Source organism: Petaurus breviceps, unplaced genomic scaffold, assembly GCF_028583685.1.
Source record: "Petaurus breviceps papuanus isolate PSGF00001 unplaced genomic scaffold, PetGlider_PUasm1.0 90750, whole genome shotgun sequence".
NCBI lineage: Eukaryota > Metazoa > Chordata > Mammalia > Diprotodontia > Petauridae > Petaurus > Petaurus breviceps.
The window spans coordinates 3707658-3720627 of record NW_027187335.1 but is presented as its reverse complement, the minus strand read 5'-3'; positions in this window follow the sequence as shown (position 1 = coordinate 3720627).

The following is a 12970-nucleotide window of genomic DNA, read 5'->3' as shown; positions in this document are numbered from 1 at the left end:
AATCAATGCATATGTTGAATTTTCCTGGTGTAAGCTCAAGGATTTAGAGGAAGAAGAAGATTGTGTGCCTGAAGATTGTGAGAAAGGAAGTAAGAATGACCTGAGAATTTTAAAAAATGATGATAATGGTAATTGATGATGATGATGATAATGATGATAATGTACTTATGGTACATTTAAAGTACTTGATACAAGGGACTATGAGGCCTCTGGTTTAATGTTGGTGTTACGTCAGTGCAGAATTATGGGGTGAGTGGAAATATAGAGTCAGAACAGACCTGAAAGGCAGGATGGGGTCATGGATATCAAGGCAGCCTCAGAGAAGGGAAGACCTGTATTCAAGTTTCAGTTCTGGCACATTCTAGTTATATAACCTGGACAAGTCAGTTCTTATAACTCGGGCAACTCTCTAAGAGAGATATTTTAGACTGGGATCAGTTCATGGATCCCCAATGAGGCTGTAGGTAGCTTTTGGGGGGAATCTGAACTTGATTAAGAAAACAATTATAGCTTTATTTTCACTAACCTCTAACAGAAATTTAGCTTTTCCTTCATTTTTGAATGTAGACAGCAAACATTGTTCTGAGAAGGGGTCCACAGGCTTCACCAGACTGCCCATTGGGTCTGACACAAAAAAGGTTAAAAAAAAACCCCCAAAACAAGAACCCAACCCTCCTGCTTTAAGACAATAAGTTGTCAAGCAGGTGCCATCCTACTCCTGGTGTTAACTAACCATAACTGTTAAAGTCACTTAACCTTTCTGAGTCTCAGGATCTTTATCTGCAAAATGGGCAGTAACTGCTTTGCAGGGCCATTATTGTAAGGATCCAATGAGATAAATGAAAAGGTCCTTGTCCACATTAAAGTGCTAAATAACTTTCAGCTATTATCAACATCATTGGGATTTTCACACTTCTGACACCACCAATTATAACACTGAGTGTATATTTAGTGATTTAAGGCTTACTCTCTACCGGAGTCCTCTTCTGATTCTTCATTACGGAGTAGAGAATTCTTTGGGGTCATGGCCTGCAGATCATAAACTCTGACAGATCTGCATATGTGTCCTTCACCTCACTTCCAACCTGAAAAGTTTAGACAGACTTTTTGGCAGGTTGTCAAAGGATCATTTTTTTCAGTCATGGCAACTCTTGAAGACTATTAAAAGGGGTTGTGAACTGTATCAGGGAAGGGAGCACATGAAATGACAGCTCCTTGAAGTATCTGGAATTTACAAAGTTCCACATAAATTCTGTCTGCAGAGACATAACCTTAATGAGATTTGGCCAGGAGCCTTGGGAAGTTTTTTTTTGGGGGAGTAGTAGTAACTCTGAGTTAGCTCCATTGAAGAGACTCAGGGCATATTTCACATTCATGAGAAAGACGTTTAGGAAATCTGGCCTTCACCCCAGACTTCTAAGATGCCTCAAGGATTTCAGAATAAGGCTGCTGGCATTTATGCTTATTAAAATGAAAAGGCAAGTTGCCCTAGGCCAGGTATTACCACCAGAATGTAACCCAAGACCCTCATGCTGCAGTACCCTTCTCTGCACTCCCATCCCCTGAGACTGTTAGTTACTGAAGCGGAAGGGGGCTGGGTAATATAATATCTTTCAGCTCATCATCGGAATTCCCTGACTGGAAATGGATGGGTCTTATTCCCCAGTCTCTTCCAGGAATCAAACAAGGTTGCAATCCAACCTTTTGATCTCCTGTTTTATATATAGTCTACTTCCCACAAAATATGCTTTGGAACATGCAAAGTCATTGATGCATCCTTTCCTGGCACTGAGATTTCATAACCAATGCTCTCGCTTCACCCTGTCATGAATATTTAATACAGTTCAATATAGCACCAGTGATTCTCAATCAACTTGGACCTTCAATAGCCTGTGTAGTCTTCAGATTTAATATGCAATCAAGGGACTATTTCTCTTTGCCTAAGTCAAATGAGGGGACTGAACAATATCATCCTTTCCAACTCTCATAATCTAAGATTCCAATGCATTTCTGCCTTATTTCTATCTGTGCTAAGTGTTATCTAGAAGAGAGGCAACATGAAAATAGTGGCCAATTAGGAGTTAGTGAACTTTGCCCAGTTCTATCACTTATGCCCAGTGTGAACATGCCATACCAATTAAACTTTCTGGGCCCTAGTTTCCTCATTTGTAAAATGAAAAATTTTAACTAACTGACCTCCGAAGTCACTTTCCACTCTAAATTCATGATCCTATGTTCCTTAATTCTATGCTTTGTCCTCTTATCAATAAATGGATATGATTCAATATTATCTGAGTCTATACTTTGTCTTCTTATCCACAAATGGATATGATCCAATGTTTCTTAGGTCTATGCTTTGCCCCTTTATCAATAAAAGGATATGACCCAATGTTCCCATTGTCCTATTTTTCCTTGAATGTATGCTTTGTCTCTTTATTTATAAATGGAAACTCCTATGGGGTGATAGATGGGGACTCAATATTTTCTTCTGTCACCACCCATATTCTAGCATAGCACTGAATGCAGAATAGATGCTCTACAAATACTGAAATGAGTAGAATGAAAATTCAAGTGAACCAAAATGAATCTTGCCTTGAGAATTTATGACTCCGTCAAAAAAACTAGAGACCAAAGCTTGCCATAAAGTCAAGCAGGAGTGATTAGTCTACAGTATGGAACATCTAGATGAAATGTGAAAAATTCAGTCTTTGAGAGAAATATTTTGTCTATATACCATTCCACTTTAATCAAGATGGTTGTTGTCTTTTAGACACTGCCAGTTAGTGAGAATAGATTTGCTTTTAGACTGAAGGACAAGAAGATAGGGCCCCTTATTTCCTTGTAGGAACTCCTTTTACCAATGCAGTTCAACACCTTTTCTGCAACTTACAGTCTTAGAGGGTTTCCTAGAACACAGGCACAAACAACCAGTCTACGTCAGAGAATAGACTTGAATCTGGATCTTCCTTGTTTCAAAGGAAACTCTTTAGTCACAATGTCATGGTGCCTCTAGCTAAAAAGGGATTCTTGAAACACTGATGAAATACTGAGCTGTTTTCTTTTCTGTGGGGTATAAAAAACAGAAGGCTGTCTTTTTTTATACCAAAAATCAATAAATAAAAATGCACATTGCAAACCTTACCACCACCAAAATGATTGTGCATGAAACTGTAAACTTTCAGAATTTAATTAAAAAAATAAATGTGTATAATTAATTGGTAACAAAAAATCCTGTTTTCTTCTATGTCCCACTTTTATTTTCTGAATTTTGCCACTCATATTACTAGTTTTAGTCAGTGTTTCTTTTTTGTTTCTGCTTTCTTCAGTCTATATCACTTCATTTCTGTCTTTGCTTTTTTTTTTTATTCTCCTTTCCTCTCCACACCTCCCCCCACTTCCACTTTCCCTCCTCTTGTTTCATTTTCTTTTTTCTTTTCTTTGGTCAATAATTTCATCTGGGTAGGGACCTCCCTGGAAAGGAAACTCCTTTAACTAATGCAAATTGTCAATTCTTCTGTAACTGAGTAGTTAGGAACTTACATGTGATTGTTAAGAGGTTAATATTATATACTCAGTATATATTAGCAGGATTGAAATACAAGTTTTTCTGACTCAGAGATGAGTTTTCTATTTACTTACTTCTTTGCCTCTTTTGTAATTTCTTATGACCCAATAATATCCCATTATATTCATAAACTGTGGTGTATTCAGCCATTCTTTAATTATTTGATATGTTTTGTTTCCAGGTTCTTTACTTTTAGTTCCTTAATCTTAGAAAATTGAAAAAATCAGTATTTTTGGAATAAAACCTACTTTCTAAATCCAATATAGAAGCCCATATTTGAAAAGTACTTTGATAGCTCTTTTTTTTCCTTCTGAGAATTTGAAACTAGGTGGTTCAGAGCAGATTGCTGGCCTTGTAGTTTGGAAGACCTGAGTTCAAATTTTGCCTCAGATACTAACCACATGTTGGAACCTGGATGAGTCACTTAACCTATCTCAGCTTCAGTTGCCTCATCTGTAAAATGGAGATAATAATACCTACCTCACAAAGTTATTATGATTAACTGGGATAACATGTTTGATTTGTCTTTGTATCCCCAGGACCAGGGGTTCGAACTAAGGAAGATAACTTCCTGACTCTAGCCCTGTGCTCTACTGATTGTGCCACTTAGCTAGAAAGTTCTGAGTCCTTTATAAAGAAACATTTTGGGAGGGGTTTATTGCTTTAACTCCAGCCCTCTGATCAGAGGAGAAAGGTAATTGAGGGAGCTTTGAGGAAGAGTTTTTGAGTATGAAAAACTGAGTCTACACAGTGATGAGATTTCAGGTGATCAGCTTATCCTGGAGGAGGTAAGATGTTCCCAAGAGACAAAAACAAGCAGAGAGGCTGATTAAAATTAGAGACTTAGACTAGAAAGGTAGATTGGAGATAGGTAAATATGTCACTGCATGGGGTGCCAATTCAGAGATTCTGTAATCTATGATCTGAAAAGAGGCTGACCCAATCAAGTAGCATATAGATAGCAAGAAGAACCACAGATAGGCAGCTCGATTGCATTCATGTCCATAAAGTATGACAAGGACTAAAGACCTCAAGTACATTTTGTGGATCCTACACAGAATTTATGGGATGGTATGGGTAAGAATAAGACCGGATAGAAGGCACTGTGAGTCAACCTGTACTAGTAGATGATATCATGAATCCAAAAGAGTACAAAAGTATGATCATTCACCACTCTTAACTTAAAAGTTCTAAAATATAGACTCATGAAATCACTTTAAAACACTGGATTTTAGAATGAAAATATCATGTCCTTTGTGAAATGCTCTTGTAAAAGCCATGATCTCATAAATGGGTACATTTCCTCCAATGATGAGCTTACAGCCCACACATACCTGTTCATCACAAAGCACAGCTGTTCATGTCTTCGTATATTCATCACAGTGGCTCTACCCAATGTGCCAATCAATTGACATTTATTAATTGCCTACTGTTTACCAGGTACTGTGCTAAGTGCAGGGAATACAAAAAGAGGCAAAAGACAGTCCCTGTTCTCAGGCTTACAATCTAATGGGAGGGACAGCATGCAGATACACATAAAGTAAGCTATACATAGGATAAATAGGAAATAATTAAAAGAGGGAAAGCATTAGAATTAAGAGGGCATAAGGAAAGGCTTCCTTGAGAAGGCGGTATTTTAGTTGGTACTTAAGGGAAGCCAGGGTTGTCAGTAGTCAGAGTGGAGGAGGGAGAACATTCTAGACAGCCAGAAAAAATGCCCAGAGTTGTAAAATGGAATATCTTGTTTGAGGAACAGCCATCAGGCCAGTGTCAGATCAAAGAGTATAATGTGTTGGGAGATAAGGTGTAAGAATATTGGAAAGGTAAGAGGGGCTAGCTTACTAAGGACTTTGAATGCCAAACAGAGAATTTTGTATTTGCTCCTAGAGATAATAGGAAGACACTGGAGTTTATTGAGAGAGTGTGTATGTGTGTGTGTGTGTGTGTGTGTGTGTGTGTGTGTGTGTGTGTGTGTTGGGTGTGTGTGATGTGATCAGATTCCAGTGTTAGGAAAATCACTTTAGTGGCTGAATGGAATATAGATTGGAGTGGGGAGAGTCTTGAAGCAGTCAGACCTACCAGCAGGTAACTACAACAATCAAGGCATAAGGTGATGAAAACCTGCACTAGAATGGTGACAGTGTCAAAAGATAGAAGGGAGCATATTCAAGAGATGTTGCAACAATAAAATCTGAAGACCTTGGCAACAGCTTGGATATGGGGGTTAAGAGATAATAAAGAATCCAGGATAACTTCTAGGTTACAAACCCAAGGGACTGGGAAGATGCTGCTGTCTTCTACAGTAAAACAGAAGAGTTTAGGGGAAAAGGTACCAAGTTCTGTTTTGGACAGTTTAAAATGTCTATTGGACATTCAGTTTGAGATGTCTGAAAGGCAACTGGAGATATGAAATTGAAGGTCAGAGGAGAGATTGAGGCAAGCAAGATATACTTGAGAATCATCAACATAGAGATGGTAAGTAAATCCATGGGAGCTGATTGAATGAAGTATCAAAGAGGGAGAAGAGAAGAGGACCTAGGACAGAACTATGAGGGGTATCTAGGGTTAGAGGGGATTATCTACAAGAGGATCCAGCAAAGGAGACAGAGGAACAGTCAAATATGTAGAAAGAAAACCAGGAGAGAGTGGTATCCCAAAAACCTAGAGAAAAGAGAGTTTCAAGGAAGAGAGAGCAATCAACAGAGAACTGAGGGAAATTGTTTTGCTTGATTAGGCAAATGTGTTAAAAGATTTGTGTGTGTGTGTGTGTGTGTGTGTGTGTGTGTGTAATATATCTATATCTATATATCTATATCTATATCTTCCCCTCCACCATGGAGTAGGAGGTAGGAGAGATTAATAACAGATTTCTGTTAATTAAAAAAAATTAAAGATAGAATTGGGGGTATGCTACAGATGTAGAATATTGCATGAGATCACTAAGTTGTTAGTATTGTTTGTTTTACTTGGTTGTGGAGACCCCTCACAAAATAAGGACAATGTGTGAATATTTATAATGTAAAAACAAATACATCAATAAAACATTTTAATATAAATTTATTTAATTTTTAGTTTTCAACATTCACTTCCACAATAATTTTTATAAATTTTTTTTTTTTTTTGCTTTCTGGAGTGGGAAGGGCAGGGCAATTGGGGTTAAGTGACTTGCCCAAGTCACATAGTCCTCCTGACTCCAGTGCCGGTGCTCTATTCACTGAGCCACCTAGCCACCCCACACTTACACAAGATTTTGAGTTACAAATTTTCTCCCCATCTCTCCTGTACCCCAAGATAGCAAGCATACTGAATACCCCTTCCCCCGATCTGTTCTCTCTTATGTCCTCTCCCATGCCTCCCCCCTTGCTTTCTTATAGGGCAAGATGGATTTCTATACCCTATTGCCTGTATATCTTATTTCCCAGTTACATGGAAACAACAATTTTTAACATTTGTTTTAAAAAATTTTATTTCCTGGGGAGGCCAGGTGGCTCAGCAAGTAAGAGCACCAGCCCCAGTGCCAGGATGACCTGGGGATCAAATCCGGGCTCAGATACTTAGCACCACACCCAGTAATAACTGGCTGTGTAAACTTGAGCAAGTTACTTAACCCTGATTGCTTAAAAAATTAAAAAAACAAAAAACCTTTTATTTCCAGAGTCTTTCCCTTCTTCCCTCCTCACCCAATCCCACTGGAAAGACAAGCAATTCAATATAGGTATAGTTACACAAAACATTTCCATAGTAGTTATATTGTGGAAGACTAACTATATTTCCCTCCATCCTATCCCACCCCCCCATTCTATTTTTTCCTTTGACCCTGTCCCTTTGTAAAAATGTTTGCTTCTAACTACTCTCTCCCCCAATCTGCCCCCTATTCTATCATCCTCCCTCTTATCCCCTTCCCACCTACTTTCCTGTAGGGTAAAATACCCAATTGAGTATATATGTTATTCTCTCCTTAATTCTAATCCAATGAGAGTAAGGTTGACTCATTCCCTTTTACCTTTCTGCTCTTCCCCTCCATTGTAATAGTTTTCTCTTGCCTCTTTTATGTGAAAAATTTACCCTATTCTATCTTTTCCTTTCTCCTTCTCCCAATATATTCCTCTCTCACCTCTTAATTTTATTTTTTAGATATCATTCCTTCATATTCAACTCATGCTGTGACCTCTTTCCATGTATGCATGTACACACATATGCACATATATGTATATACACACATACTCTCCTATATGTACATACATATGTAGGTATATACATATATATTCCCTTCAACTATTCTCATACTGAGAAAAGTCTCATGAGTTACAATGATCATTTTTCCATGTAAGAATGTAAATAGTTCAACTTTAATAAGTTCCTTATGATTTTTTTTCCTGTTTACCTTCTCATGCTTCCCTTGCTTCTTGTATTCGAAAGTCAAATTTTCTGTTCGGCTCTGGTCATCAAGAATACTTGAAAGTCCTCTATTTCATTGAATTACCATATTTTCCCCTGAAGTATTACACTCAGTTTTTATGGGTAGGTGATTTTTGGTTTTAATCCTAGTTCCTTTGACCTCTGGAATATGATATTCCAAGCCCTTTGATCCCTTAAAGTAGAAGCTGCAAGATCTTATGTTATCTGATTGTGTTTCCACAATACTCAAATTGTTTCTTCCTGGTAGCTTGTAATATTTTCTCCTTGACCTGGGAACTCTGGGATTTGGCTATGACATTCCTAGGAGTTTTCTTTTTGGGATCTTTTTCAAGAGGCAATTGGTGAATTCTTTCAATTTCTATTTTGCCCTCTGGTTCTAGAATATCAGGACAATTTTCCTAGAGAATTTCTTGAAAGATGATGTCTAGCCTCTTTTTTTGATCATGGCTTTCAGGTAGTCCAATGATTTTTAAATTATCTCTCCTGGATCTATTTTCCAGGTCAGTGGTTTTCATAATGAGATGTTTCACATTGCCTTCTATTTTTTCATTTGTTTGGATATGGTTTTATAGTATCTTGATTTCTCATAAAGTCATTAGCTTCCATTTGCTCCAATCTAATTTTGAAGGAAATATTCTCTTCAGTGAGTTTTTGAAATTCCTTTTCCATCTGGCAAATTTGGCTTTTTAAGGCATTCTTCTCCTCATTGACTTTTTGGACCTCTTTTGCCATCTGAGTTAGTCTGCTTTTTAAGGTGTTATTTTCTTCAGTCAGGCTGTTGACTCATTTTTCATGGTTTTCTTGCATCATTCTGATTTCTCTTCCCAATTTTTCCTCTACTTCTCTTACTAGATTTTCAAAATCCTTCTTGAGCTCCTCCATGGCCTGCGATCAATTCATATTTTTTCTTGGTGGTTTTTGATGCAGGAGTTTTGACTTTGTTATCTTCTTCTGGTTGTATGTTTTGATCCTCTTTGTCTCCCAAAAATGAATCTATAGCCTAATTGCACTTACTCTGTTTGCTCATCTTGCCAGCCAATTACTTGACTTTTGAGCTCTTTGCCATAGTAGAACTCTGCTTCCAGAGTGGAGAGTGCTGTGTTCCAAATTTCTGGGGTTTTGTGCAGCTGTTGTCAGAATTTTTTCCAGGTACCTGCCTCAGAACTGTGAGGAGGACTTTCTCTCCACAGCCTCAACAAACTGCCACACCAGTGTTCCTCACCCAGCACTACCACCAGCACTACCACCCAAGTGGTAGTGACTCAGATCCAAGCAGGGCAATTAGGAAAATCCTCCCTCAGTGCCAGCACAGAGATTCTTGCAAATGCCCTCTGGACAGTCACTTGGTCCCTGCACAATCTGTAGGACAGGAGCTGGAAGCAGCAGCAGCAGCAGTTGCAGCTGCCATCACCTCCGCTGCCCTGGGGGCAGAGGCCAGACTGTACTCTTCTCTCACCCTGGATCAGTAGGGTTCCCCACTGACCTTTTACTTTATCTTTGGCATTCATGGGTTGAGAAGTCTGGAAACTGCCTCAGATGCCAGTGATTCACTCTCCTGAGGTCTATTCTAGATGGTCTGTGCTGATAGTCAGGGCTGCTCCGGGTCTGGACTCACACGGGACTGTGCCTGGCTCCCAGTGTGGTAGGATAGACCCTTCTTGTAGGCCTGCCAGGCTGCCTTCAGTGGAAGGTTTGTTTCTCTCTGTCACTTTGTAAGTTCTGTAGCTCTAAAATTTGATTAGAGTCATATTTTACAGGTATTGGAGATGGTTGGAGCAGGAGTTCAAGCAAGTTCCTCCTTTTACTCCACTATCTTGGCTCCACCCCTATAAAAATTTTTTTTAAAAAGACATTCCAATTATAATACTACCTCTGGGACTATGGGCCTCAGTTGCCACATCTGTAAAATGGAGACAATAATAGTTGTCCTACTTTCCTCATAGGATTGTTTTAGGGAAAGTGCACAATAAACTATTACAGATTTGTCACCTTTGTTTAGTAAAAGAAAAACACATTGTCTCTTATTTGTTTTATTCATGAAATTAGTTTTACTTGAAAACATAGTTTCTTCATATAATAAGTATGAATTTGCTAGTAGGTCCTATTTTTTTTTCTTCACCACAAGAGCTTTTGGCTACTGAACTTTAAATAATCTGACTTCTCTTCCTTTTGGTCAGTTGATAAGAACCAGACAATAACTTTAGAACAAAAGATGCCACCAACCTTATAACAAACCCATGAAAGTTATTGGTTGAAGTTTTGTCTTAGTTACCATCTGTGCTTAAGTAGATTCAGAATGTGACAGTTTAATCTGACAAGAAAAATGAGAAACAAAAAACTCTACTTCTCTCCAACTGAACCAAATAAACAAAAAATAAACAAGTCAGAAATAGAAAAACCAAATGACCCAGAAATTTGACTTTGTTAAAAAAAAATACATATATATATTTATACACACACATGTGTGCACACCTGTATTTACACATATGTATTCATGTGTATGTGTATATAGATAAAACATATATATATATATATAAACATATGATAGATAGCTCAGTCTCTATCCCTATTTTCAGCACACTTAGTAGGTACTTAATACATATTTGCCAAATTGAAAATTGAATTATTTCCTATTCTTTCCCATATTGTATAGTGCCTTTATTAAAGACTGTTGTGAGTTAGCCTAAGAACCTAACCACTGTGTGTGATACCCTTTCTTTAGAAAGATGTTTTCTCTCTGCTCCAAACAACCAATTTGCAAGTGAACTTTTAAAATCCAACTCATCTATAAACAGAATAGCTTGTTCATGTTTTCCCTTCTCAGCCACATTCTACATGCCTTCAGGGCAGTGATTAACAGTGTTTTTACCAATCTTTGTATCTTTTTCAGTGCCTTAACACAGTGCCTTGCTCAGGGGAAGTATATAAAACATATTTGTTGATTAATTGCAAGGGAGGCTCTGGCAGAATTTCAATTATCATTAGTATATATTTTTGTAGGTAAAAATAACAACTCACTTTAAAAACTTTCTCCATGAGCTAAACACATGATATGCGACTGCATAGGGCTCTTTAGAGAGCTTCAAGTACTGTCCTAGGAGCAACATATTGTTGTTTTGATCCCAAGATTAAAAGTAATATTACATCCTTTGAAAAAATTAAAATCCTAACTCAACCCAGAGACATAGGAAGGTTCTCTAACCCATTATATATATATATATATATATATATATATATATATATATATATATATACCATGTTTCCCCGATAATAAGACACTGTCTTATTAAATTTTTTGGACAGAAAAACACCAGAGGGCTTATTTTCAGGGGAGGGCTTATTTTAATGAACATTGACAGCAATTTTAATAAACAGGTAAATGTGAACAAAAAAATGTACCTTTATTCAATAATGATCATGTCATCTTCTTCAACAACATCATCATAAGTGTCCATACCCTGAATTCTGTCCTGGATGTCTTGCGCCTCCATTTCCTTCAGAAGAAGTGGACCCAATCTGTCATGTCCAGCAATATAGCTCTCTTTAAATGAATATGTCTTGTCCAGGTAACCTGCTCGTAGTGCCTTGGCGACACAGCTGTCAGTAATTTTATCCCATGACTTCTTCACCCAAGTCACGACTTCTTGCAGACAGGGCTTCACAAAGTTTCCACGCTGATTTCTTTCCATTCTATTTTCAATGTAGTCATTGACTTCCATGTGCAAATGGTCCTTGAATGGCTTGTTTATTGCAATATCAAGGGTCTGGAGATAGGCAGTCATTCCTGCAGGAATCATTACTTGATCTATTCTTCTCTCTGCAAGGAAGTTCTTCATTTCTTTAGCGCGGTGAGTGCTGGCTGAATCCCAGACTATCAGACCTCTTTGGTTACCTCGCATAACAAGTGGCAGCATTAAATCAACCCACTTTCTTATAACGGCTTGTGTACACCAGGCTTTTTCGGTTTCAAGAACGTAAATGCCAGATACACGTTCAATCTTATCTTTCTTGCACTTACTGATGATTAGAGGTGTGGCTTTCTTTCCATCCAAACGAATTGCCAAAATACAGGTGACCCGTGCACTTTCATACCGGTAGCCAGTGGTGGGAATGTAGATTGACGTTGCACCCCTGTGATGAATTGTTGTTTGAGATCCTTGTCCCATAAACACTGCAGTTTCATCCATAGCAATCATATTGCAGGTTTGGTACTTGGAAATGTCAATCCTATCAATAAAGGACTTGAATGCAAGTGCACGTTTAATAACTTCAGCATCTTCCAGCTTAAACAGTGTTGTTGATCTTCTTAGGGGCAGTTCATACCGTTGAAGGAAACCGTCCAACCAGTGTTGTGATGCTTTGAATCCTTCTGAGACCATTTCAAACTCTGGTGCCATTGAAAGGGCAAATGCTTGAATATCAGCCCTGCGCACAACCAAGGCCTTTGCTCTCCTGTCAGCAATCCATTCACCAATGAGGATCTCCAAGTCAGGATATAAGGGCTGCCGACCTGATCCAGACCTGCGCTTTTTCCCTTTTCCCTCATCCACCTGTTGATTGAGGTTATTATAATCTGCTCTCCATTTTCTGACCATTCGAAGATCCAAAAGTTTTTCTTTACAGAAAACTGCAAGATTCTTGCCATGTGACTCCTCTACAATTGCTTTCTTATACTCAACAGTATAGCTCTTCCTTTTTGTACTCATGTCTGGGGGTCAAAACAGACAGAATAATAAAATTATGACCATCAGTCCTTCTTTTCACTCCATCATGCCCCCTGAGTTCTTCTTTTTTCTTCCATCATGCCCTTTTTGTCCTCCATCATGCCCCCCTCACTCCCGCTTACATACCGGGTTTTTATATTGTCCTGCCTCAGCTCTCCTCTGTGGCACTGCTCTCAATGGCCCCAGCAAGCAAATCACTGGGGAAGAACAGGATGACGCGCTCACTGCTGCAGCTCTGATTGGATGCAGCTCGGAGCGCGGC